The 27,775-nt window shown below is 43.2% G+C and overlaps 1 protein-coding gene across 1 annotated transcript in view; it reads left to right on the forward strand.

Annotated features, from left to right (window-relative positions):
- Positions 1–561: 561 nt before the first annotated feature.
- The window catches only part of ZNF385B (zinc finger protein 385B), a 371,095-nt gene continuing 343,881 nt past the window's right edge, over positions 562–27,775 (forward strand). The window contains exon 1 of the mRNA XM_036254058.1: positions 562–652. The gene's annotated coding sequence lies outside the window, so the exon portion shown is untranslated. The remainder of the gene's footprint in view (positions 653–27,775) is intronic.

Raw genomic sequence — 27,775 nt, forward strand, 5'->3', positions numbered from 1 at the left:
CTCCGCCGCTGCCAAGAATGTGATCGGGGCCGGGACCGAGGCCGCGGCGCGCAGGACCCCGCGCCGGGACAGAGCCTCCCCTGCCTCGCCGTGCGCGCACGCCTGCAAAGGCGGGATCTAAAGGCGGCGATGCTGCGGGAGGCTCTGCAGTGTCAGCGAGCCCCCGAACGGTCCCGCCTCACTCGCCCTGGCGTGTGTGCCTCGCAGGTCCCCGCCTGGTAAACCGTCACCGGCTGGGGCGCGCGGGAGTGGCGTTGGCGTGTCTAACTCCGGGGTCCTCGGCCAGGCCGGAGGGCCGGGCGGGCGGCTGGGCGGACGAGCGCACCCCCGCCGGCGCGCCCCGCGGCTGCAGCACACGCCCCTCACCTGGGTGAGGCAGGGCGCGCAGGCGCTCAGCGCTGGGGCCGGGTCGGGCGCCTCTGCCCGGCGTCCGCAAGAGTTGGACTGTTCGGGACCGCGCCGGGCCGCGCTGTCGCCGGTGCGGCCGCCGCCGCCGCCTCCGCCGCCGCCCCGGCTGCCGCAGATCGCGGGAAAGCGTCTGCGCGAAGCCCCAGCGCAGCCCCGGCGGGACCGCCGCAGCCGCCGGAGCACGAGCAACAGCTTCCCGGCCGGCGGAACCACTGCCCCACGCGCCAACGGCCCCCGCACCGAGGTAAGCCCCGGGCGCCCAGCCCAGCTCGGTCCGGCGGCCCCTATGCCGGCGCCACCTTCCCGGCCGGCGCGCCCGCCTGCTCAGGCTCCGCCGGCACCTGGGCGCCGCCCCGGGCTGGCCGGAGCCCCCTCCCGATGGAGTTCCACTTTGTCCCGCGGTCCCACTTGTGGAGGAGGACGCCCGGCTGCGCTTGCCGGGGCCCCGGGGTGTGAGGTGCCCGTGAGCCCCCGGATTGGGAGGAGGTCGTGGACGCCGGAGGAGTGGAGGAGCCCCCAGCGTGGGGACGGAGGGGCGGGTGGAGAAGGGCAGAGGACCGGGAGAGTGCCCCTCTGTGGTTAGCCGCAGTGCCTCCGCCACCTGGGCTGGGAAGTTTGGGGCTGGACGTCTCTCTCTTCATTATAGGGAAATACATGGGCATGTGGGAGAAGGGGTGCAGGAGGAAGGTAGCAGTAGAAGCTTGGGGTCCCGAGAGAGTGCTGCAGCTGACTGAAGGTGAGACGGGGGCAGTGAGGCAGATGGAAGGTCCCAAAGTTTGCAGCTTGCTGGGGACCCTGAGGGTGCCTGGTGTACAAGCGCTGGTGAGGTGTCAGCGCAGAATGGGAGGACACTGTGGGACTGCGGAAGGGACACGGAGAAGGGGAGGGGAGGACCATCTGTTTCGCCACTGTTATTTGCGGGGGCCGGTGGGAAGAGCTGGCAGGACGATGCTTCCCGAATGTTTTCCCAGGCTCTGGAGGACAAACATTTTCTATAGTGAACCTGGATGGGGAGTGTTGCGGTTCTTCAAGGAAAATAAATTGCCACCAAGCCCTCTGCCCTCATGGGTACAAAAGAAACACAGTTTTGGAATGCTCTCAAATTCTTGGCTTAGCGAAGGTCGTTTTCATTTTCATACAGAGATGTGGTTTGGAGTTCTTTGGGGTTTTCCTTTGCTCAGGAGCATCACACCAAGGTGAATGCAAACTTTGTTAAGTAAGACGTAGCAAAAGATGCTCTGAAAGAAGAAATAAAACATTTGCTTTATGGAGTCCAGCCTAAAGCTTGGAATCTGGCAGCTTCAGAACAATGCATGAAGCTATAGGAAATGCATTTATCAAATTAAAAAGAAGGCTTTTCATAAAGTCAATAAGCTACATCTTAAATAAAGTTCAAGGTTTTGGCTTGAAAGAATTTCCTGAAATATTTCAGGGCCTGATTTCACTGGTTTTCAGAGTCCTTTCATCTTATTTTGATGCCGTATGTGCAGTGAGTATGCACCATCCCTTCCCTCTATTAGATAAATGCCCTGAGAATGCAAATACTGCATTGCAATTTCTGTTGTTGCTTGAAGGTTTTAAGGTGGAAATGTTTATTTGGTCAAAGCGTGGGTTGTAGTTCAGATTCTATATTACTATAAATCAAGTATTTGTGAATTCATAATTTACTTTCTTATTCACTTCCAAAAGTGATTGGAGGAAGCTTAGAATGAAAACCACAAATCAACTAGCGATTCTTCTAGCTCTCCTTGATCTCTCTTGTAGTAGAATTCTTTTGAGATGGTGAACTCTCCTTGTTTAACAAAGAAAAAATTACTGTCCTCTCTGGAATCATCCTAGTGATATAAATATGTTGCAGTATCATTCCTTATGTACTTTGTTTGCATTCTATTATTTTACATTACCTTAGTAATGATCTTCCTATAGAAGTTTAATAACCACTAAGTAGCATCTATAGGGGGAAAAAGTTGACATTTTACATAATTTGACCAATAAACAGATTCCTAGAGCCAAAATAGAAGAGTGAACTTAACATATTCTTCTTTAAAATTTTTTTGCAATTCTTTTCTTTTCTTTTCTTTTCTTTTTTTTAAACATTCAATATCTTAAACATCACCACCTCCACCCGGGTCACACAGTTAATTATTAGTTTTTTATTAAATTTATTGGGGTGACATTGGTTAATAGGATTATATAGGTTTCAAGTGTACACTTCTTTGATACAAGTTCTGTATATTGCGCTGTGTGCCCACCACCCAGTGTATCCTTCCTGGACTGAGGTAGAAGGGAAACCAAGGGTGGTGTCTCCTCTGCAGTCAAACCAGAGAAGGAACTATCATTTGTACTTGTCACCCAAACATGGCCAATTAGTGAGACCTGAGAGCAGTTGGAGGATACCTTTATGTAGTTTATCTATTATATGAGCATCTATTAAAGTATATCAGATGTTCTCAGAATCATTTTTATTAGGCTAGTGACCTGGCTCAGACAGAAAGTAAAAATCCTGCAAAACAAACACAACTCTAAAAGGGGGGATGTCTATATCGAATAATGCTTTGTGGAGCTTATATGACGAAAGAGAAAAGAATCTTAAAGCCTTGAACTGACCCCCCTTTAGATTTTTTTTCTTCCAGCTGAATTTGAAGATATTATTACTTGATTTTTGACGACAATTTATATTAAAAGTACAAGCAATTGGTTTACTTCTCACAGGCATGACTTATTTGTGAAAATCTTTAACAGAAATAAAGAGAAAAATTCATTTTCTCCTGTTTTATATAGGATCCTATGTCTTCAAAGATTTAAACAACAATGAGCAATGAACATGTGTGTCCCAGTTTTCCACTGCTTTTTATTTGCTTCTAGGATTTTATTGACACCCCCACCCCACCATTTCACTATCTCTATTTTGCTACCTCCCTCTTCCTGTTTCTGTTCCCCATGTGTCTCAATATGGTCTTTTCATCCTGCCTTTTCTTTTTCATTTTTTTAATTCTGTGTATTTCTCTTGATCCTCTTTGCTTTATTGATGATATTTTTGCTCTTTTGCATGCTACTTTTTATTCCGTGGTGTCCTTTTATTAGTGCCAGATTATTTTTCTAAAGTAACATCCTCATCTCTACTTCCCTCCTAAATTTCACGTTGACATTTTGAACCACCTCCGAGATGGGTTTTATATTACTCTCAGGTGCTTCAAATCTAACAGATCTAAACTCTAATCAACATATTTCTCCTTCCATGAACAGAGGTGACTGTTAATTTCTGTATTTCTCCCTGTCACCCAGGACCTTCTCAATATCCTTGCTTTCCACATAATACACAAGTAAATCCAGAGACTCCATTTCCACGATGCCTCGTGATGCTCTTCCATCTTTTTATTCCCTTGGTGATGTCTTTGTTCAGACCCTTGTTACTCTTTTTAGAGACTGCCATGATGTCTTCCTGACTAGTATCCCATCTCTAGTCTCTCTCATTTCCAATCCATTTATACTTGATTTGCAGAATAAGCTTCTCAAAGCAGAGCCAAGCTCAGTCACTGGCTAATAAACGTTTCCCCAGTGTTTTACCAAATGCCACATAAACGTCTCTTCTGATGTATAAGACCCTTTGCAGTCCAGCTCCATAGTTGCTCCACATTTTTTATGTTGATCTCATAGATGCATTGACTCATTTGTTAATTTTTTCAGTGGATATTTGAGTGCCTGCTACATGCCAGGCACAGCCCTAGGTAATAATTTTAGAAGTACCTAGGTTTGGGCTCAGTCATATGTTTCCAATTTTATTTTTCAATGGTGGAATCAACTGTTAAAATATAATCATATGTAGTTGAAATGGGGCCCCAGCAAATCCCATCAGCCTCCCCTCCCTACACTTAGTAGTCTCTGAGGCATCCTCACAGAATCATGAGTCTGCTTGAAGCAATTAAAAAAACTCTGCTCTAGACTGAAGGCAATGTTCCTTCAACACCCAGCAAGCCTCTGAGTTCTGCATCTTTGCTTATGCTGTTCCCTTGTCCTGAAACAGGTTCTCCCATGTTCTCATAAGCATTTCTGCCTGCCAGCAAGTCTGGTGCAAAGGCTGCATGCCTCCTGATCTCCCTTTGAATCCAGTTTCTGCTCCTCCAAACCATTTTGTTGCATTCCCTCATGGAGCACAAGTCATGGTCTTCCTCACATGTATGTGCCTTCTGTGTTCTCCCCTAAAGGCATCATGCCAACCACACCTGACCTCAGGCATCCAGTTCCCATCCAACGCAGGGCCTGGCATGTCGTGGGCATTAACAAATAGTTTAATTAGGCAGATTGAATTCTACCTAGTTCTCTAGTTCCAATTTCTGCCTGTAATAGCTCTTGTTTGTTTTAATTCCTCAATTTGGTTCTTACTGTAGACCAGGGCTTCTTAAACTTGTATATGCATCTTAATCATGAGGGGTCTTATTAAAATGCAGATTTGGGTTCAGCAGGTCAGGAATGAGGCACCCAGATACTGCTTTTCTGACAAGTTCCCTGGTGACGTTGAAATAGATGACCCATGAATTCCACCTAGAGTGGCAATGGTAGTAGGTGCTACTTCACAGGTTGGGGAGTTTCTGGCAGCCCCTGCCTCTCTTCCGGTGATTTTTCTACAGTAAGTGTTTGCTTTGATACTACTTTCTATTTTGAAAGTACTTTAGGCTTCAGCATGCTTCCCAAAACTGAATGGAAGGTGTGGAGTTCTCTTGTTTTTCCCCCTTGTTTTGCTGATACAGCATTGCAGTGGCTAGTTCTCTCTCTTGTATTTTTCTCTGGCCAGTTCCATTGCCTTCTTCTAAATCCCTTCTCATTTCCCTGTCAGGCATTGTGAGATTGTGGCTGCCCTCCTTTCTCATTCTGTTTTGACTTTTCCTTTTCTTTGCTCTCTTTGGTTTTTGAAATTCTCTTCAGATGCCTTGGCTGACTCCTTGCCCCAACTGTTTGCCTCCTGCTTCCAAAATTTTTCTGTGAAAGGAGCAGTGAAACAGGACGCAGGAGACTCCAACTCTCACTCTGCCTTACTGCTGGCGTGAGACGCTGGGCAGGGCTGCTTTCTTGGGCTCCTCGCCTGTGGCCGGAGGGTGTGGATTCCAGCTTCCTGGGTCTCCTGCAGCACTACGATGCCATATGGGATCTTCCTGTGAGGCAGAAAGAACAGGCTGGGGAGGAAACAAAGATGGTCTGATGATGTTGGTGTCGATGTATGCCCCATCTAGTGTTTCTGTTCTAGATAAATAATTGGAGCTTCCGTTGTTCTCATACTACTTGGAGAAAAACATGCGCGTGCACACACACATATACATATACATATACATATACATATACATATACATATACGTACTTAACATTTTTTTTTTAAAAACAACCATCCTTGGTATTTGTTTATCTAGTTGTTTTCAACCCTGGATTCACACTAAAATCCTCTTAGGAGCTTTAAAAAAAATAGTGATGTTCTTAGCTCATCTCAAGGGAATGATTTATCAGCATTCTCAAAATATCCCCAAATGCTTCTAACTTCAAGCCTGGGTGGAGAACCATAGCATCTGGTCTATAAAAGCAGTGTGGACTGGTGGTTAGGAACATAGCACTGTGTTGAGTCAGACCCTGGCTTTGCTCCTTGCCCGCTTTGAGAGTTTGGGGAGGTTACTTAACTCCTTGGGCCTCTATTTCTTAACCTGTGAAATGGGTTGAGTTGGTGGTTGTGAGGAATTGGAAAGAACCAGCAGTGGGGCACTGTGCACACTGTGGCTGTTCAAGAGAGAGTAGTGATTGCTTATCATGATAGTGATACTATTACAGTTTATATCCCTGAATCACTTAAGGGTCATCTTGCCGTAGCCGAGTTAACACTCTTATCACCCCCTGTTCAGCTTCAACATATTCGGCACAGTATAATCAGTTTGAAAAGAAATTTATGAGCATAGTTTTTGCAAGTCAGTGAAAAAATACAGAAGGCGTATATATTAATAAAAACCAATCACCCTTATAGTTTTGATCCATTTGGTGCCACATCAAGTCTATGATCTCATAAATAGCAGAGATGGATTAAAATACATATAAACTGATACAAAAAGATGACCAGGCTTTTATATCTACTTCATGAAAAATGACTGCTCTTTAATAAAGACAGTTCTATCATCAACAAATAGAAAGGTTTGAAATTTATGGGTCTAAGAGAGCATTTTATTCTGGAAATAAATATGAATGTGCTGCAAAACGTTTACATTTCTGACTTTATAATGGGAAATTTAAAAATAAAAGCACACACACACAGATTTCCTGTCCTATGCAGGCTAAAACTAATCAACTTTTTCTTCTCTTTTTGGCTGAGATTCTTGAATTGCCATTATGCTATTATGATATTGTTATATCAGCAAAGCTAAGATGGAATAAATGGACATAAGCAATATTAACTGAAGGCCCACATCCCTTTCTTTTTCTGTACACATCGAAAATAAATAAAGGGGCTGCTTAGTGATTCATGTCGGCCTGGTAGGTAATCATGAATATCAGCAGTCGCTATGCTGATGTTCTTTACATGTGAACGGACTGCAGGTGGGTACCCTTCTCGTCCTCTTCTCCTGGAATAAAGCTGTTTTATTTCTGCATTATTTACTCTTTTCAATTAAATCTTTACTGAAGTTTATTTTCCATACTGTGACAGTGTGCTCTTTTAAACAACACAATTAAGAAGATGCTGTGAACTTTTAAAAATAACTTGTGAGCTACACGAAGAAAAGGCTCATTGTGAGAGTTAATTTGCCAATGCTTTTCCATCTTTGCTTTAATGTACTCACTTTAAAATTGTGTAAAATTCCACAGAGAGCTGTGATTGTTAACTTTATTACGTAAGGTTTTCAGAATCCAGAGGCCTGGACTCCTGGTCAGTTCATCTCAGGCTTAATATTGATTGTTATTTCTGTGAAATGTTAGTTAGGGATATGGAAATAACTACTATTCAGTCAAAGAAAATCATTGTCTTAAAAGGGATCTTTGTGCAGAATCCTTGTTGATAAATTAGAAAAATAAGATTCAAAGAATCTATGATATTTAAGTTTGAGCCTAGGGAGATTAAACATTACAAGTAAGGATAGAAAACTTATACTGGTAATTGATAGAGGGGGGGGGGAGAAAGAAACATCAATTTGTTGTTCCACATATTTATGCATTCATTGGTTGATTCTTGTATTTGCCCTGACCAGAGATCAAACCCACAACCTTGGCACATGGAGATGACATTCTAACCAGCTGGTCTACCCAGCCAGGGCTTATATTTGATACTTTAGAGGTGAAAAATTTTTTCCTCAAGGACTTTGGGAAAGGTATTACCTTATATGTTACCTTATATGTGGAAAATGTAATGCGGATAATAATACTACAAAGCATAAAATGCCATTGTTTATGTAAACCTGTTACCAGTGATGTCAGCTCTTGGTTCTTGAGTTCAGAAAAGAAAGAATTCAGAACTAAGAACTCTAGTGCAAGAGAAAGTTTATTTAGCATGCAAAGTGGAGGTACACTTGAAGAGAAGATTCCAGCAGGCTGCTCAGATAGCTGCCTTGGGCCTTTTAGAAAAAGTCAGAGGCAGAAGAAATGAACCAACTGGGCAAAAAAAGAACCCTTGGGGGCAGTTTCAATGGGTTAGCCAAGGATGAGCTGCCGTTGCCTGCTGCTCCCTTAGTTGCGTGTCTCTTAGGAACCCTTAGAGCTTAGAAGAAAGAAGGCAGAGATACAGGCCTGAAGAAGGAAGGCACAGGCATGCTCTACAGAGAGAGTGTGTATTGGGTCCTTTGTCTTAAGAGTTTTGATCTGTTTTCTAAAGGCAGGAATTTTAGGGGATGTCTCAGGGGAGGATCTCAATAGAACATTCATCAGATTTCCAGGTGTGTCCTTTAATATGCTGATTCATCAAAATGAGCATATGAGGTCAGGGTTGTGGTCTCTACTGACTGACACTAGGGGTAAGGACTTGTTGGTCATTGCATCTGGCTCTGAGTCAGCCATGGAATCGTTTTGTTCGATTTTGCTGCTTATCTGGACCTGGAGCTGAAACACAACTGAGGCCCAGATGTTATCTCTAGTTTGACTAAAATTCTGTCTTTGTGGTCATCATACCAGAGGTTTTGTTCTTAAGATCATTTGATGCTGATCAGTAACTCATTGTCCTGAGGATTTAAGACTTAATGCTTAAGTAAGTGGTGGTATAAGAGATAAGAAGGCAGATGAGTCAAGGTGCTGGATGAGGCCAGTTTGAAGCAGCTATCTGTCTCAATATCCCTATTCCACTTGCCAAGGAATTTTCCTAACTTCTTACTATCCTGTCGTACAAATAAACATACTTGTATACAAACACAGGCATTTTGATTTTATATATATGAAATATTTTTATTTAAATAAATTGGTCATTGCACATGGTTTTAAATAATATCTGGAAATACTGAAAATTAAACACATTTCATTCCCTGCATGAATTGTACTAATAGTGTAGGTGGAAATACTATAGTATAATGGTTGCGTTCAGGCTCTGTAGTCAGACTTTGTGGATGCAAATTCTACTTCTTCCATTAATGCTGTGTGACTTCAATCAAGGTCCTCAAACTCTCTGTGTCTTACCTTCTCAAGTCTAAGAGATAATGAGTGAATTTTTCATGGGATTATTGCCAGGTAAAATGAGATAATACACATAACATAATTAGCCAAGTTCTTGGTACCTACAGTACTCATAAAGTAGCCATTATTTTCTTTTTCTTTTTCTTTTTTTTATCCTCACCCAAGGACATTTTTCCATTTTTTGTTCAGACAGAATGGGAAGGAGAGAGAGAAAGAGAGAGAGAAACATCGATGTGGAAAGGACACTTTGAGTAGCTGCCTCCCGCAGGCCCAACCAGGGCCGGGGACAAACTGCAACCGAGGTACGTGCCCTTAGCGGGAACCGAACCTGGGTCTCTCTGGACCGCAGGCCGACACTCTAACTGCTGAGTCAAACCGGCCAGGGCATAAAGTAGCCATTATTAAACATTATGTAGTTTAATAATTAATATAAAATACCTCCTACCTTCTAGTTACACCGATTTCTTTGCCACGAGAACTTTTGCACCTCTGATTTTTGAGCCTTCAGTTGAAAACTTACTTATATATTTTTCTTGTCTACCTTTCCCTGTTTACTTTAGGAGAACAATGAAATGAAAAGGAGAAAAGCGGTGTGGAATGCTAAGCACTACAAAGACTCTTGAAAATGTGTAGTCATGTGAAGCACAGACAAATTTTTAATAACAAAATAAATAACCTGAGCTCTAGGATTTTTTCCGGGAAGACCAAGTGGTCTTTAAGTGTAGCTTAAAATGTTGCTTCTGCATGAATGTGCTTCATGAACTTGGTAGGAATGTGTAAATCTGGAATATTTGAAAGTGACGCATATCAGAGAGTGACTTAGGTATAGGAGCCAGTTTATGTAACTGTGGTCTCTGCAGTCAGGGTGGACTTAATTCAAGGACAGTCTCTTCTTGGGCACCTGACTTGCAATTGAATAGTTACTTGGATCTTCCTGGGTTTAAGGACATTTCTTTTAACACTGGAAGTGGATTTTCTAAGTTGGAATGTGGACAAAAATAAATAATCGGCAAGAAAAAGACATACTTGGTGAACTATGTGCAGAATTGTCAAAGAATTTAAGTCCATATATACCTAATTACTACATGTATGGTCCTTAATGGTCAGTCTCACTTCCATAGGAATAAAATCATCCCTACATAGAATGTGGAAGGTAAAATCTTAGTCTTGTTCCTGTTTTCATAGCATTCTCCTTGTGTCTCATGCATGTAGTCACCAGGCTGGTCCTACAAATGTATCTAGGAAGTGACACTTATACATACTAGATTGTCTAAGAGAATCCCTGGAGAGCTTGCAAAAAATGCAGATACCTAGAATTCACCCTTAAAATTTATTGACTAACCAGGTCAAAGGTAGGACCCAGTAATCTAAATATTTTATCTAAATAGTTTATAATTATCCCAGTAGATTCACAAGCCACACTTGGAAATTAGTATACGTTCTGTATATTAGCACTAGTCTTCAACTCGGAATGCATATCAGAATGACTGTGGTTCTTCATAGGAGACCAGTGAAAGATGCCAGGCTCAGTTCTTCATGCTTAAAGCCACAAGACACTCCTTCCTTTAGCTGCTCAGAGTCACCCACGTGGAGCCTGTCATGTGTGAATTCTAGAGAACCAGACTGTTCCTTCATTGACTACCCACCGGCCTTTACCCACAGGATTTAGTCCACCGTGGTTCTCTGTGGCAATGTGGGCCACCTGACACCTCCCTCAGGATCCCTGTGACCCCAGATTCCAGGGTCCAGACGTAACCCTACAAAATCTAAAGGGAGGTGGTAGGAGGTGAGGTCCTGGAGCCAGGATTCCCCCCCGGCGCCCCAGATGAGAACTGTGTCTCAGTGCGGTTCTGTAGCCAGTGCTGTGCCTTTGCCTGCGTGACTCACAGCTTCAGACAACCCCAGAGGTGGTGGTAACCACATTGGCAGCAGTGACCAAGTGGCTGGTACGGAGACCACCGTGCCACTGAGAGTCAGCAGTGTCTCTTCCCGCTGGGGTCTCTAGGCTTCTTCGTTCCCTGCATCCTGAGAACAGCCGTTCCTCCCGTCCTTGTGGTTTTATGGTGAGATACACAGGCTCCTCTCTCTCTGTTCTCTTCCTCTTGTCCCTCTTCCACAGCTCCCAAGTAGAGACCCAGAGAACCGTGCCAAAGGTATAGATGTGACGGCTCACATTCAGATGGCTGCTGCCCTAGCAGAGAGACCCTTTAAGTCCTTTCAAATCCCCGAAGTATTTCTGGCCTCCCTGTGGTATCGCTTACATAAGCAAGGTTTAAATTTGTCAAGAATTTCGCAAGTTCTCAGATCTGTTGTCTTCCTCTTACACTGCATTGGAAAATGAACAGTACAACATGCTCTTGGCAGACACAGAAAAAAGGCAACCTGAATTTTGAGAATATTTGATTTCCTGAAATCATGTTTCTGAATTATCAAGAATTGTAGCAAGGAAAATTATTTACTGTGTATGTGTAACAGTTCTAAGTCTCCAGAGTATATACCTCAATAGACCCATTTAAAAACACAAATTATGGAATGTTTCAGTGTTGCTATATAAAATAATGATACTATGGCATTAAAAGTGATTAAGTATTATATCCTGCATACTCTCTCATTATTAATTTTAAAATCCAGCAATAGTGTTCTCTCTTGTTAAAGAAACCTTTGTTATCAAGGCAACCCCAGAGAGTGACTGAGGGTAAGGTGTCATGAAAGGTGGCAGTTTTGCATCTCTTCATTGCAGAGTCATGTTATGACAGAACCTACGTTCAGCCTGACTCAGCCCTCCTCAGCATCAGCTCATTTCTCAACCATAAGGAAGGCTCACTGGTAACTAAGGGAGTAGGTGTTGGGGAAGGTGGCTGACTGGCCAAAAGGTATATGTACCTGCCCTGGCTGGTGTGGCTCAGTGGGTTGGAGCATTGTCCTGTATACCAAAAGGTTGCAGGTTCGATTCCTGGTCAGGGCACATACCTAGGTTGCAGGTTTGATCCCCGGTCAGGGTGAGTGCAGGAGGCAACTGATCGATGTTTCTCTCTCACATCAATGTTTCTCTCTCACTCTCTCACTCGCTTTCCCTCTCTCTAAAATCAATGGAAATATCCTTGGGTGAAGATTTAAAAAAAATGGTATACCTTCCTGAAAAATGATATCACTAATCAAATTAAATGTGAGAGGAAACTATGCAGATAGGAGATAGCAATGTCAGACCTGATGGATCTTCTCAAGAGAAAATTATTGGTCACATAGCAAGTTTTTATAACGTTAAGAAATAATTTAAAAAGCAACATTTATGCCTTAGACTAATAATGGTACTTCTTTTTATTTTTTTATTATTATTTTTATAATGAATTTTTATTTATTTTTTTGTTACAGATATTTTACCTTTTTACCCCATTGGCACCCCCCACCCCACCCCCCCTCCACCCTGTGCCCGGCTTAGTTGTCCATGTCCATTGGTCATGCATACATGCATATAAGTTCTGTGGTTTATCTCTTCCCACCCTCCCCGCCCCCCATCCCCTCTTCTGAGGGATGTCAGTCTGTGCCCTACTTCCATGTGTCTGGGTCTACTGTATTCCTCAGACTGTTATGGTCATTATATTCCGTATATAAGTGAGATCATGTGGTATTTGTCTTTTTCTGCTTGGCTTCTTTCACTTAGGATAATACTTTCCAGGTCCCTCCATGTCGTCTCAAGGGATAAGAGATCTTTCTTTCTTACCGCTGCATAGTACTCCTAATAATGGTACTTCTTTGAGAGGCCCTCCACAGGATGGATTTGTAATAGCTTCTGGGTCTGTGCTTTGTTAAGTAGGTTGTAGCACTTCAAAGTCCTCTAGGTTGAGCCTACTTTGTTTTAGTTAAGTTGTCTTCTGACCATGAGAAAGTGTGCAAAAGGGGCACCACTGGTCGATGCCACTCCGAGCAGCCTAGAACAAAGAAAGACACAAGCAGAATCTTTGTGAATCTCCTCATCCCCATGCTGTCGTTTCTTAACCACCTTTAGCAATAGAACAAGGCATGTGTCTCACCATCTGGTGCCGGATAAGATGGTTTTGAACAGACATGGCAGCTGCCTGCAAGGACGTCAAGGGATGATACGCAGACAAGGAGGTAGGTTCATTTTTCTGACGTTCCAGCAGGCATGACCAGATTCAGTGGCATGGGATTGTAGGGAGGCAGATTTCAACTCGATGTGAGGGAGAACTTTCTGATGATTCAAACTGTCCAGTAATGGCCTTGAAGTTTCATTCTTGCTCCAAGTGGAAGTATCTGACAGATGAGCGGATCAGCCACCAGAAGCAAGATAGAAGGAATCAGGACATCAAGTAGAAGCTCACCTTGGCTGATTACTACAGTCTGTTCCCTTCTTGGCATTACTGATCAAATACTTTGAGGAGTGACAGTAGGCCGGGGAGGGAGACATAAGAAACCAGGTAGGTTAAGAGTTGTTCCTAGTCCTAGCCGGTTTGGCTCAGCGGTTAGAGCGTTGGCCTGCGGTCCAGAGAAACCCAGGTTTGGTTCCCACTAAGGGCATGTACTTCGGTCGCAGTTTGTCCCCGGCCCTGGTTGGGACATGCGGGAGGCAGCCACTCGATGAGTCCCTTTCACGTGGATGTTTCTCTCTCTCTTTTCCTCTCTCTCCCTCCCACTCTGTCTGAACAAAAAATGGAAAAATGTCCTTGGGTGAGGATAAAAAAAAAAAAAAGGGTTGTTCCTAGACTCATTAAAAGATAAAAGAACAATTACTTCATTTCCCTCACCTTTTTAATCCTACCTTACACTTATTGAGCATCTACTGTGTACCAGAACATCACCTCATGTAACAGCCAAAGGCATGTGGCCCAGCATGTCCTCTCTCAGCCAGAATCACACAGCTGTTTTTCTGCCTCTTTGATGACTTCCCACAGGCTGCCCTGCATGACCACTGTAGCTGAGCTACACTCCTTGATAATTTTTTCTTTTCATATCACATTTTCTATGTTTCTCTTACGGTGCTTGAAATATTAGATTGTAATGATCGATTTGTATTGCTTGTATTGATTTTTCTCACTTGACTAAACTCTGAGAGCAGACCCCTTGACTTATTCATCAGGGTAACGACTATTCGAGTATCTGGCAAATAGTAAAAGCTAATGTTTGTTGACTGAATATTTGATTACTCTTCCCCCCCACACCCCCCAAAAATATCTGGGATGACTTTTATGCTCAAGTTAAGGGACTAAGAGGAAAAGTACCAGAATATTCCTTCTCCTTCTGACCCTACCTTTCCAGTCCTAGTCACTTCCTAATTACCTATCCCATTCATTCTGTTTCAGGGGTAGAGGGGAAGGTAGTGAAGAGAATGAGTTGAAAAAAAATCCCCAGCCCTGGCCAGTTTGGCTCAGTGATTAGAGTGGCGGCCCGCAGACTAGAGAGTCCTGGGTTCGGTTCCCGCTAAGGGCACGTACCTCCGTAGCAGTTTGACCCCTGGTTGGGGTCGTGTGGGTGGCAGCCACTCAGTGTGTCTCTCTCACATTGATGTTTCTCTCTCTTCCTCTTTCCCTCCCGCTTTATCTGAAGATAAATGCAAAAAGAATGTCCTCGGGTGAGGATTAAAAAAAAAATTCCCAGACTTAGAGAAGGGAAAACCACTCCTTCATCAACCCAACTAGATGTTTGCCTTTGGCAGAGGTAGTGGTAGGGTGAGGAGGAAATTCTGCTCCTGCTGCTAACTAGCGCAAACTAGGACCACCTTGCTATTTCCTTCCATTATAGTGGAGAATCTTTTGAGACAATGTTCAGGGGCTCATGCAGGTCTGAAATACTGTGGTTCATAGTCTCGTTCCCTTCCAAGGTTTCCTAAAGTCTTTCTCCTCTAAGCAGTCATCTCCTGAATAACCAGGAATCCAGAATGACGGTGGGAAACAATGCCGGTGCCTTTAGAATAAAACTGTGTTCTTTGTGATTACGTACATCTAAATCGAGTGCTGCCATATGGCCCGTGTAGACTATCAATCTGTCTAGCTAAAGATTCCTCTCCTGTAAGATGGCATAATATTCTATATGTGACAGGACTGCAGGACTCAATGAGATAACGTACTTGAAGCACTTCCTCTACACCAGAAACCTAATGAGCACTGCGAAACGATAGCTGCTATGATTTGGAAATACTGTAGTTCTACCCCCCTCTCTTTCTTCCTCTTTTCTCCAACCCCTGAAAGACACCCACACGTAAGTCCTGAAGAAGTGTCCTTGACATGTTTTTACTGTGCTCTCGGACATCATTTCTCCTCCATCTAATCAGTAGAGGATAGTCAGGCCCTTCCTGCTGAGGCATTCTGCTCCCTCATGGACAATGGCCAGATGGGCCACCCATTTGATGGTGATTGGGAATGCATCTATTTTAACACTTGCACAGAAGATGCGAATGTTACGGAGGAGACACTAAAAGTGGGTGTGGGGTTATCTCTCTCAATATCATATAATGTATCTGATCATACCCAGATCAAGATTCCTTTATTTGAAAAGGCTGTGACCAAGCAGCGGTGACAATATATAAACACCGAATAGAAATGTTTGCAGTTCAGGTTGTAAAGATCCACGCTGCACATACCAAGTAGTAGCATTTCTTTTTAAAATATTTTACCTTTAAGTCTGTTGTCTCCATATGGCCTATAATAGAAGCTCGTGCTATGGCTAGATACCTCAACAGCCTGTGGACTTTAATGTGGGCTTTCGAAAGGGGATAATAGTTTTATGAGACTCGATTTTCTCATCTCACTAAATTAGATTATTTGAGATGGCGTCCCTGGATGTGGATTTCAGTCCTGAGTAAATCTGCACCTCCGAGACTCTGTGCAGCATGCTGGCAGAGTGGGAACGGAGCATAATAAATCTGCCCTGAGCCCATTTCTCTCCTCATGACTCCATAATTCATTCTTTGCTTGGTACCCATGACCACTCTTACAGCTAATCAGTCTGCACCCTGGCTGGCCCCTTTCATGTGCAGCGCCTCCTCCTTGGTCCAGATCTCGCCTCCTGGTGCCGCCAAGGACCCTGGATCCGTGCTGCTCCTAAAGGCATGGCAAGCCTTGACTGGTTACAGGAAGGAGTATTTGTGGTATACTTTAAAAGACGTATTCTGTTTAAAATGGATTAAAACAGGTAGCAGCATCTCTGGAACACCTGTGTGACCCAGTATTTCAGTTATTCTTCCCCGAGTCTCCCCTGGGGGATCAGAGGAGTGACTTGCCCTTGAAGCCTCGAGTTTCTGGTTTCCGGCCGCTCGCACTTCATCCATGAGGAATGCTCCTCCATGGCTCCTGTGGCTTTTCTCCCTTCCTCTGCTCCAACACTGCTTCGGCCCAGTGACACCACCGCCATCTGCCGCCACTTCAACCAGGAGTGGCTGCAAGGGACTTTTCAGAAGCTTGGGGAAAAAGAAAAGTTTAGGAAAATTTCCTCCATGGTGGAGTAGGGGCAGGGATCCTGAACTGGAAGTTAAATACATTATTTCCAGTCCTGTCTCCCACCTTAATTATTTTTGTGATATTGGGGAAGGAATTTATTTTTTCTGGCCCTCACCTTCATGACGTATCAAACAAGCAGATATCAGTATGTGGATTTTGAGAGGGAAAATCTATAACTTATTAATTATACAGGCATGGAAAATTGTCCTCTCGTCCTTCCTGCAATGTAAGTCACTTACTGTCGTCCTGAAGTTACGTCGATGGAACCTGGGACTTCGGAAGAAGGGTTCAAGAGGACTGAGCTTCCGGCGGAGCGCAGGGCAGGGCCACAGGAACTGGCTGTGTGTGGAAGGCCCGGTGGTGCGCTGCTGCCTGGTCCGAGGGCAGGCGCCCGGAGTGCAGGGTGGTGCAGAAGGGGAGAGGGGCACGCTCAGTGCGACACCAGACTGGCCGCAGAAGCAGCGGCATCCAGTTGGTTGGTTTCAGAGGAAGAGTTATGTTTATGTCCTTCAGTGATTTTAAAGACTCCTCGTTGAGTAGCTCCTTAACCTTTTTTTCAAGTGCTTTCATCTGAATTTATTCATTCACATTATATTCAACTCCCTGAAAGTGTTAAGAGCCTCTGTTCCTCACCTCGTTTCAGAGGAGGGAATGACAGCACGGAGGAGTCACCCGATGAGCAGAGTGGCACAGCTCAGGAGTGGCAGAGCAGGACTCGGCCTCGCCCAGGACGGGGCTCCCAGCTGCGGGGTTGGTGCATGGGCCAGCAGCAGCAGCAGCAGCAGCAGCAGCACTTGCACGCTTGTTAGGGATGCAGAAGCTTGGGCCTCACCTCAGACCTGCTGAGTCTGAATCTCCATTTTCAACTCAGGGTGTTTCGTTAGCTCAGTAAAGGCTGAGGACAGTAACAAAGTGGAGCCATGTTCTTCCACCAGAAGTTCCTCTCTGCTCCGTGCTTTCAACCCACGGCCACGCCTTCTGGGTTCACCAAGAGGCCAATCTCAAAAGGGAAAACATACCTGAGGTGCCTCAGGACAGCTTCCTGGATTTCATAGGCAAAATAAAACAGAAAGCTCCAGCAAGCACTTTGAGGGGTCATTTAGAGTCACACAAATAGATAAGCAAGGAGTGGAATGCTTGTCCCAGTTAAAGGCGTTATAAGTCAGTTTCTGGGTAAACAGCCCTCTAATATCACCACTTCATGTCACCAAATCCCACGTGAAAATATGTAAATACAACAGGACAAGCGGACGACATATCTGATTGGACAGCTAGTGATTAGGACAATTGAAATTCAATCTTGTGCCTCTGTTTCTGAAATGACTTCAGGATGCTATGGCTGGAACCCCTAAGTTCTAAATTCTGAAAAGAGCCATTCTAGACATTTTTAAAAGAATATGGCTTTAAAATGTAAACAGAAAAGTAACTGAATAACACCAAATTTGGGATATAAACATGCTCTAATTGCTATTTTGATAGTCATTACATTCTCCAAGGTGACTTTGCACAGTCAACTAAAAGTATATATTCAATCACTGCTATGCAAGTATGTCAGTGGAGAACACTGCCTGAGAAGAGAGTGTTTGAAATGCTCCCCTTTTCTTTCATCATCTTGTAAAAGAACCAGTTGGCTTTGAAAAAATCCTGCCAGCCACATAACATGACAACTCTTGATAGTGCCAAGATAGCTGAATGGGACAGATGACAGATAACTTGCTCAAAAATATCACCTAAATGTAACTGAAACGTAAAGGATCACCTAAACGTAACTTTGAATTCTAGGCACCTGATACCAAGTCGTAAATATGCGGTCATGGATGGTTTAGTTCTTACATTCCTTCGGAGGTCCCTACGATCCGATCCCCCAAATAGGGAAACTCTTGCCAGTTTCCTGGTGTGACCATCTGAAAGGGTCATTTGTGTACATGTTGCTTTGCACGTACAAGCTTAGAAAATGGAGCAAGAGCTGCAAATCTTTACATATATAATGTGAAAAATGTGATGCATGTGATCCATACAGTTTCTTATATGAGAGGCAGAAGCAACATGCCCTTGTATGATGCCTTTAGCTTTGATCCCTGTCCCCGCTGATTTGGATGGCACGTGCTCTCAGTTTCACAGGTGGAATGACGTTTTTGTTCTGGCTGAAGTACCCTGAGTCGACTTTGTTCACCAACCGCAGCTCATCTACTGCTGAGATTTTCCACCTCTCGAGGCTGGCATTGTATTTCGCCACATTATGCACACTGGTTCTTTTATATTATTTTTTCTCACTTGTCTTATATCCTCTTACCCTTTTTCAATGCATAGCATTATACCCTGTCAAATCCTCTGACTCACCAAAATATTGAACTGGGATAAGGCTGCACATATAAGTAAATCTGCGTCCACAAGTTGCTGCCAGAGTGTACCGTCTATGTGGAGAAAAATATTCTCTAATAGATACCCTGCTTTATTCTTTTGAGAGTTTTAAAATGTTACCACCGTTAGGGATGTCAGGGTAGTTTCTGGAGTGAGAAAATCAATTGGATCTAAGGAAATCAATCTCGTATGGTGTTGCAGTAGTGAGCATTATACTTTTGACATAAGAAGGAAGGAATATTTCAGTTATATGAATATTATACATATCATCAAGACAAGATTACAAAGAAAGACAATGTAAAAAATAAGTCCAACGTGGTTCTTCAAGTTGAGTAGTTTATAGAGTTTATCATTCATTAGAGCAGTGGTTCTAAACCACCTTAATGCCGTGACCCTTTAATACAGTTCCTCATGTTGTGGTGACCCCCAACCATAAAATTATTTTCATTGCTACTTCATAACTGTAATTTTGCTACTGTTATGAATCGTAATTTAAATATCTGATATGCAGGATGTATTTTCATTGTTACAAATTGAAGAGACTTAAAGCATAGTGATTAATCACAAAAACAATATGTAATTATATATAGTGAAATATTTATTTCTAATGACAAATGAATGAAATTTTGTTTTGAAGCATGGTGTAGCATGGGTAACAGTCTTAATATAACAGCAGTAAACTACATTATTACATTTTGCGACAGTATGCGTAAAAAGCCAACGTCAGTGCGGAGGTTGAGATTGCTTTTTTCTCACCAGATCAGAAATTCTTGGGGCAGTGTTTGCAAGAGCACAACAAAGATCATCTTCCACAACAAGTCTACTTCTGTACTTAGACTTGATAACCATCAAGCTGGAAAACCCTGTTTCACAAAGATATATTGTTGGAAATGGAAGAAGAAGGCGCAACACAGTCTCAGACAGAACAGGATATGACAGCAAACACTTGATCCAGAATTTTGTAACTGGCATTGTAGAGAAATCAGTTCTCGTTGCATTGCTGTTAATAAGTTCAATGAACTCCTCTTGTGCTGTCTCAGGAACATCTTCAACTTTGACTGTGAATGGGCTTCTGGCAAGTGCAAATGGGGTGTCAGGTATATTTGGAAAGTATGGTGATATTTTTGTCTGCAAGCATGTGCAAGTGTTCTTTCACAGAAATTATCATCATAATCCTTTCGTCTGGTTCAATGTCATGTTCCTCAAAGAAAGCAGATAAAGTAGGCAACATGTAAATTTTATTTTCATCCATTTTTATTTCCCCAAAGCTGAAGTTTCATTTGGAATGATCGGATCTTTTCAGACAAATCGAGGCATGTTGCATTTGGTCCTTGCAGTGATAAATTTAACTCATTCAAAATGGCAAAGATGTCAACCAAGTAAGCTATTTTCTGCAGTAAACCTTTGTTGCTGAAAAGTGCTTTGAACTGCGGTCTTGCTTTCTGATTAAAAAACGTTTGAGTTCATCACGGAGCTCAAAAACACATTTTGAAACTTTTCCTGTCGACAACCACCTCACTTCAGTGTGAAATAGCAGAGCATTGTTTGGTGCATCCAACTCGTTGCACAGTTGCGAAAACAGTCGACTTTTTAAAGTACTTGCCTTTACAAAATTGACAGAACTTATGATGCTTTTCATTACTTCTTGTAACCCTTGCGGCAGTGTCTTCATTGCTAATACTTGCCGATGAATCATACAGTGAGCTCCGACGACTTTTGGTGACTCATTCAGTACCAAACGTTGAAATCCAGATCGACATCCTAGCATAGCTGGAGCACCATCTGTGCAAACACCACAAACCTTTTCCCAAGAGATTTTATGCTCTTTCAGAAATGAAACAACTGTGTCAAATACATCATGTGCAGTAGTTGTTGTTTCAAGAGGTTTGCAAAAAAGAAACTCATTCTTAAAGTGACCATCATTAATATACCTCATGTAAACCAGTAACTGTGAACAGTTTGCAATGTCTGTAGATTCATCAAGCTTGATGCTAAATATTTGAAGTGGAACAGATTTAATTTCTTGGATTACCTGATCAAGAATATCAGCAGACACATCATCTATTCTTCTGCGGACAGTGTCGTTAGATAAGGAAATTGCACTCAATTTCATAACAAATTTGTCTTCGATCATAACTCGAACAGTCTCTCTGGCCGCTGGCAACAGTAAATTCTCAGCAGTGGTGTGAGGTTTCATAGCTCTGGTGATTCTGAGTGCCACCAAATATGAAGCTTCAAAGGCTGCTACGTTTTGTTTGTGGTACTTGCCACCAGTGTCAAGTCTGGCTTTCTTGAGTCCATCAGCTTTGCTACTAAAATAGTTGGTATCCTTGCTGGCAAAGCTCAGATGCTTGCTATCAAAATGGTGTTTTAGTTTGTTTGGCTTTATAGATTCGGCTGATAGAACTTCACAACAAATAACACATTGCAGTTTCTCAATATATAACAATAGCTTTAATAATACAAAAGATGATACATGGCATAGTTTAGTCAATACAGTTCATTAAAGTTTTCTATGATTTACCATTCTCAGTATTTTGTTTTGTTTTTTGCATACCTGTTAATATCACAAGGGGGCAGTATTCACATCAACCACAGCCAAATATAAAAAGACCGATCAGCATCCAGATTAAGTTCCCATGGTACAGATTTTTTTTTGCAGTAGTTGATGATTTTACAGTACATGACTTTACAGTTACACAGTAATTATAATCCATGAAGTGTCATTTTACCTCCAATACTGCTGTTTTCAACACAGTAGCTGCTTTTAACAGAGTAGCTGCTTTCTACACAGTAGCTGCCCTCTACATGTGTGATTGGTCTGTATAAGTACATTATGGTGACAACCCTATCACATGTACTTGTATTAGTACGGGGTGTATGTGATGGAGTTGGTGCAATGATGTCATCACGCCAAATACTCGTATGTGGGAGTATCTTTATGTGGGCGTATCTACATGTGGGCAGACCCACCTGGAGACAGATAGAGGAGCAGTGTCTCAGTTCCTAATACCATTGGAAATACATGTTTTCTGATGGTCTTAGGTGATCCCTGTGAAAGAGTTGTTCGACCCCCAAAGGAGTCATGACTCACAGGTTGGGAACTGCTGCATTAGAGAGTTATGATTTTACCTAATACTGTTTGTATTTGGAGTACCCTTTGTTGCTGAATTTTTATTTAAGATCTGAGAGTGATAGAGCTTGAGACAAATAGTGTTACCTTTTTCTTTGGGTCATAATTAAACATCTTGTACATTTTACATGTCTGGAGAGTCATATTGATTTTTTGTTCTTCTTCCCACCTCTTTGCACTAATGTGAAGCCAAAAGGTTTGATCTTATCCCAAAATTCATTGGACTGAACAATTATGATGTTTTTACCTTGGTTGCCTTCCTTGTTTTTCTTCCTTCTTTTTAAAAAATTTTTAAATTATGTTTCATATAGAAGTAATAGTAATAATATAGCAGCCAGAGGCCATAGGCTGCTTTACTGTGTGGCTGTGTTTTAAACATTTACTGTGTGTTTTATCATTTAAGAACCAGGTGAGCACTGTTATCGTCCCCATTTTACAGACGGTGACACTGATACCTAAGAAGGTAAGGAACTTTTTTTAGGTCATAAGACTAGTGACTCACAAAACATGATCTTGAACTCAGGCCTTACTCACTCTAGAATCCACCATCATCATGAAAACCATAATGCAAGAGCAAAAAGGGGATTGAAACATGTCTTTCAACTGTTCTTTCTACATATGAAAAAATAGGTCCTAACTCTAGGTTACACACTAGGAAATGGGAGCGGCAATTTCAGTTGGTTTCCATTTTCAAGGCGGTTATGAGGCATATTCCGTCCATCCAATTGGGGAGCTTGGATCCAGTATCTTCTCTGGACCAATCTGCTATCATGAAGTATGGGAACACGATACAGAATTGTTCAAAATGCCTGCTACCTCACTCCGCTCTCGTTGAGGTTAAGAGGAGTCCTTGGAGCTGGCCAGACTACAAAAGCTGTTGGCTGTGTGGGGGCTGTTATCTCCCAGGCTGGAAGCCAACTTCTAGATAAACTCTTGCAAAGCCAGGAAGCAAGTCCCTGCTAGGGACTTTCCCATGTTATTAGTACTCCTCCTTTCAAAGTCAGTCAAATCCAGAATAAAACCAGTGTGCCTTCATTGTCCTTGCCCAGTCCGCTCTCCAGGCCCTGCTTCTGTGCGGAAGATAGATTGGGTTGGACAGAGGAGGAGATGATCTGATGGGCTGTGGCATTGAATTGCACGAATGGGGACCTTCCTGAGGAAATAGTAGTATTTTTCATCACCGAATGAACAGGTTGAAGGTTTGCCAAAGGAGATGGCAGCCACTGGGCAAGGCCCTGCTTTCTGTCATGTGCCTGTATTATAGTTTAACTGGTATGATAGTGCTACACATATATATGTGTACCCATTGGACTTTTTTTTTTTTAATAGTAAGTTTTTCTGACCACAAAACTAGTCTACACTTATTTTAGAGAAGTGTGCAGAAAGAAGTTGTGATCCACGGAGATGCACATGCAGGTGGAACGGGGGTTTGCTGTGATGCCGGGTGTCTTACTCCAGGGGAGTGCGTTTCCCTCCCTTCCCGTCAGGCGGCCTCAGTGGAGATTCGCATTGCAGCCATGAAAGCGGAAGCTGCCTGTGTGCTAGAAATGAGGCTGGCCGTGGTGTTCTGAAGCCCCTGGAGGGGACTGTATCCTGGGAGGGAAGAGGAGCAGGGACCTAAGTGAAGGATAAGCTGGGAAGTATGAAAGAACAGAAAAGGAGGTTGATTTCATAAGGTTAGTTGATCCGGTGGTCTGCTTCTTTGGGGCCCCCAGTGCTGTGGCAGAACTTTGTGGGGGAATGTGATCATCGGGGGATGCTATGTATTTTACACTGGGACCCTAGAGCCTTGGTTGAGTCCTGCAGCACATGAAGCAGGCTTCTCCAGCACCGAAGTCTCAGGAGGCCCCAGTCCATGCGTGTCTTTAAAAAAATGCAAATCTGAACATGTTTCCCAGCAAAAGATTTCTTCAATGACTTCCTCTCTGGAGGACAGAGGAAGATATTCCAAGCAAGTTAAATAGCATGTGCACAACTATGAAGTTAATGGCACGTGTACTGTGTACCAGTGACTTTCTTCCTCTGGATCATGGGGTTGCATTGATGAGCAGCTGGAGGGATGGGTAAGGGCTGCTCATGGGTGGCCTTGACTGCCATCTGGTGGAGTCTCCATCTAGTAAGACAATAGTTTTCAAACGTATTTTAGGAGCACATACAGTTTTTTATTTTATTTTTCATTTTTTATCCTCACCCGAGAACACTTTTTTTTTCCATTTCTTGTTCAGATAGAGTGGGAGGGAGAGCGAGAAAGAGAGAGAGAGAGAGAGAGAGAGAGAGAGAGAGAGAAACATTGACGTGAAAGGGACACATCGAGTGGCTGCCACCCGCACCACCAACCAGGGCCGGGGACAAACTGCAACCGAGTTACGTGCCCTTAGCGGGAACCAAACCCGGGACTCTCTGGACCGCAGGCCGACGCTCTAACCGCTGAGCCAAACCGGCCAGGGCCACATACAGTTTTTAGGTAAAATCTTCCACAGAAACCGGACGGACCTTCATGTCATACCATCCCCCACACAGTCTATAACTCTTGAAGCATCTCTGTGTAACCATGGCTGTGGATAATGGGAAATCCCTTGTGTGATTAGATTGGAGGTTTAAAAATGATGACCAAAATGGTGTATGAAGATATATTGAGGGGTGGAGGTGGGGAACATTAGACTGGATGCGGAGAGATCAGCTATGAATTTCAGTTTCTATTGTGAACATAGTACTGAGGTTGATTTGATGGTAGAAATTTAGTTATAATTCAGGGTCGCGCTCTCCTCTGACTTGGATTTAATTTCAGGGGATGTTTATGTACATAGAAAGAGCCACCACTTATTCAAAATCTTATTGTAAAGAGTAGGAGGAAGTTTACACATTTCAACACATTTAGTTACTATACTGACCCTATATGGTTTATGCTATTTTTATCTTCATCTCATAGATGCAGAAACTGAGCCCCAGAAAGTTACGTGATTTGCCAAAGTCAAAGAGCTCTCGATGATTAGACCTGGGATTTGAAGTTAGATAGCCTGCCTCCTAGTACGCTCCAGTATCTCTATCTTAACCAGCACAGCTACAATGTGGAGGCATCCAGGGAGTGTACCATTGTGTGAGAATGATTGGTCAGTCCTCTTTGGTAACCATTGCCATTGCATTTACCTTTCTTTGTCCCATCTGATTCTGGGACATTGCCCACGCAGGTTGCTCTGCGTCCTCCAGAGTGATTCATTTAGGTGCTCACAACCTGTATTACACCTGGAAGAAACTGTAGACTCTCCAGGACTTTATCCACCCAGACCAGTGGTTCTCAATTAGGATTTTACCCCTAGGGACATTTGGCAATGTCTAGAAACATTTTTGGTTGTCCTGACTGGGGGTGGCAGTTATGTTACTGTCATCTAGTAAAGAGAGGCCAGGAATGCTGATAAGCATCCTACAATGCGCAGGACAGTCTCTACAGCAAAGCATTATTGGGATCAAAATGTTAAAAAACATTTAACATTTAACATGAGGTTGAAAAAACCCAACATAGACATGAAATTGTATTTCAGCCATTTTATTTACAGTTTTGATTTTTTCTCAGGGCTTCATCTTCCCAGGAAGGCACAGATTCCCTTGGTTCTTAGCTCCACCAAACCTTCCGGAGTTTCCGTTCCCTTCCCCTCCGTCATGGCTCAGTACAGAGATGGTGAATGGGCTGGGACCTGGGTCCCCTTTTCAGGTACCCGCAAAAGTTGAAGCTCTCTCGCTTACCCTTTGACTATTTCCCTGTCTCTCTTATCTCGTCTGAATGTGGGAAGCTTTGCTCTTACTCATATTCCTCAACGTTTGTTGCCTGTGAGTTCCCCTGTTGTTTGAAATTCAAACTGCAAGAATTGATTACCTTTTCCTTTGCTTCAGGCTGTGTAATTTCTTCCTAGGGGCAATAAATACAAAAAGTCAGCGACTAGATGAGGTTTGACCGAAAGGCAGGGAAAGCCGTTTGTCCATGTCAGCATTTCGTTACCTATATTTTGAGGTGCACCGCTGTCCCTGGAGATGTCACCAGATTTTCTTACGAAAGGAAGAACCCCTTCTAGGAAGTCACGAGCCATTTAAGCAAACTATTTCAAATTTGTTTTATTCCAGGTCTTCCCCAAAGTATTTGACCAGAAATATTGTATTTTTTCGTGGAATCCCCAAGAACAGTTTGCACATAATTTGAGAAATGCTGGACTGTGTGATAAATGTGGCCTTTATCAAAGCACTGGCCGAGATAAGAGGAAAGTTAGAAGTTAGACTCACTAGCAATTGATGAATGATTGGTCCTGGGAGGTAAAGAAGCAAGAGAAATCAGTGAGAGAATATAGAAACGACCAAATTGAAGGAACACATTTTGTATCTGTCCTCATATATCACAAAATATTAGGCACCAGGGATTTTTAAAAATATAAACCACAGAATGACAATACTGAATTTATCTCTCTCCTGGACCGTTGTAATGGCTTTCTAAATGGTCTCCCCGATTTCATTCTTTGCCTCTTGTAATCTCAATGCCACAATGCCATAGGAATCTTTCTGAACAAAGATGTAGTCATAGCACTGCTCTGATCAAAGAACTTCTGGGATTCAGTTTTGCATATAGACAACCCAGACTCCTTTACATAGTGTTCAGAGGCCCTTGTCAAAATCATCGTGAATATGGATTTAACTTGGTGTAGCAAGAAACAAGCAACTCTGACTGATGACACCTTGCCTTGTACTGCCAGTGCTTATGTGCCTTATAGGGACTCGGGGGACAAGACAGGCTGTCTGGGGGTCTTGCATCTGCTCCTGCCTTGTGCGAATGTCTTGATTCTGTATGATTTATAAATGTATCTGTAATTTAATCTTAGAATGGGAGTGTGTGTGGTCTGTCTCTGCCCACGTGGATATCTTTTGTTTGTCCCTCTAGATCCTCTTCCACCCTTGTTCACTCAGTTCCTTGCTCTGGGAGGCTGACCTGCATGGACTGAGCCTAAAGAAGCCCTTGACCTCTGTCTTATAGTTGGGTTTGATTAATAGAAAATGCTAACAGAAGATAAGAAGAAGGCAGGAGAGTGAGATCAGAGTGTATGTTCCCCATTTCCTCCTGAGAAGGGCACCATGGGCTGGCTGTGTCCCCTGCTGGTCACTGGTCCTCTCAAGGTGGCCTCCCCCATGTCTTCTCTCCTCTCCTCAGTAACCGCCCTGTCCTGTGCTGGTGGTAATACCACCTCTGATCTAGCCCCCGGTTCCTGTGTATCCTTGTGGCTCCTCTGTACCCTGAGTGTACGCTTGTAAATAGTCCTTTAAAAATAAACCCTCTTCACATTTTCCCAGTTTGAATGATGCATTTGTTTCCCATTGGGACCCGAACTGATACGGTTGCCCATCCGAAAGACTGGTTTTTGAACATCTGTGAGCGGTAAAGATTTATGTGATCAAGAATTGAACTATACAGAGACATGCACAAAATTTTCACTTTTGTGTTTTACCTCATATCATTTCAAAAGGCACCATGAAATTGAACGTTACATTTAAAAGTAGTTTTGCATAAAGATGAGATTCACTAGTCAAGAAGGGTCATTTTCTTTTGTGATCTATTGGCTAGAAAAATTTCCATTTCATTGACGAATGATTTTTCATGAAAATTAATGGGTGCGAGCTCGGAGCTGGTTCGGGTGGTGGGAAAGACTTCATCTGCACACAGTTCTCTCTGGTATGGTCCGGGGCTGAGGTGTGCTGGAAGTTAATGGGAGCAGCAGACCCAGGAATTATGGGATGGCTCAGTGACTAGAGTTCGCAGCTGTTT

The sequence above is a fragment of the Molossus molossus genome, unplaced genomic scaffold, assembly GCF_014108415.1.
Source record: "Molossus molossus isolate mMolMol1 unplaced genomic scaffold, mMolMol1.p scaffold_m16_p_11, whole genome shotgun sequence".
NCBI classification, from domain to species: Eukaryota; Metazoa; Chordata; class Mammalia; order Chiroptera; family Molossidae; genus Molossus; species Molossus molossus.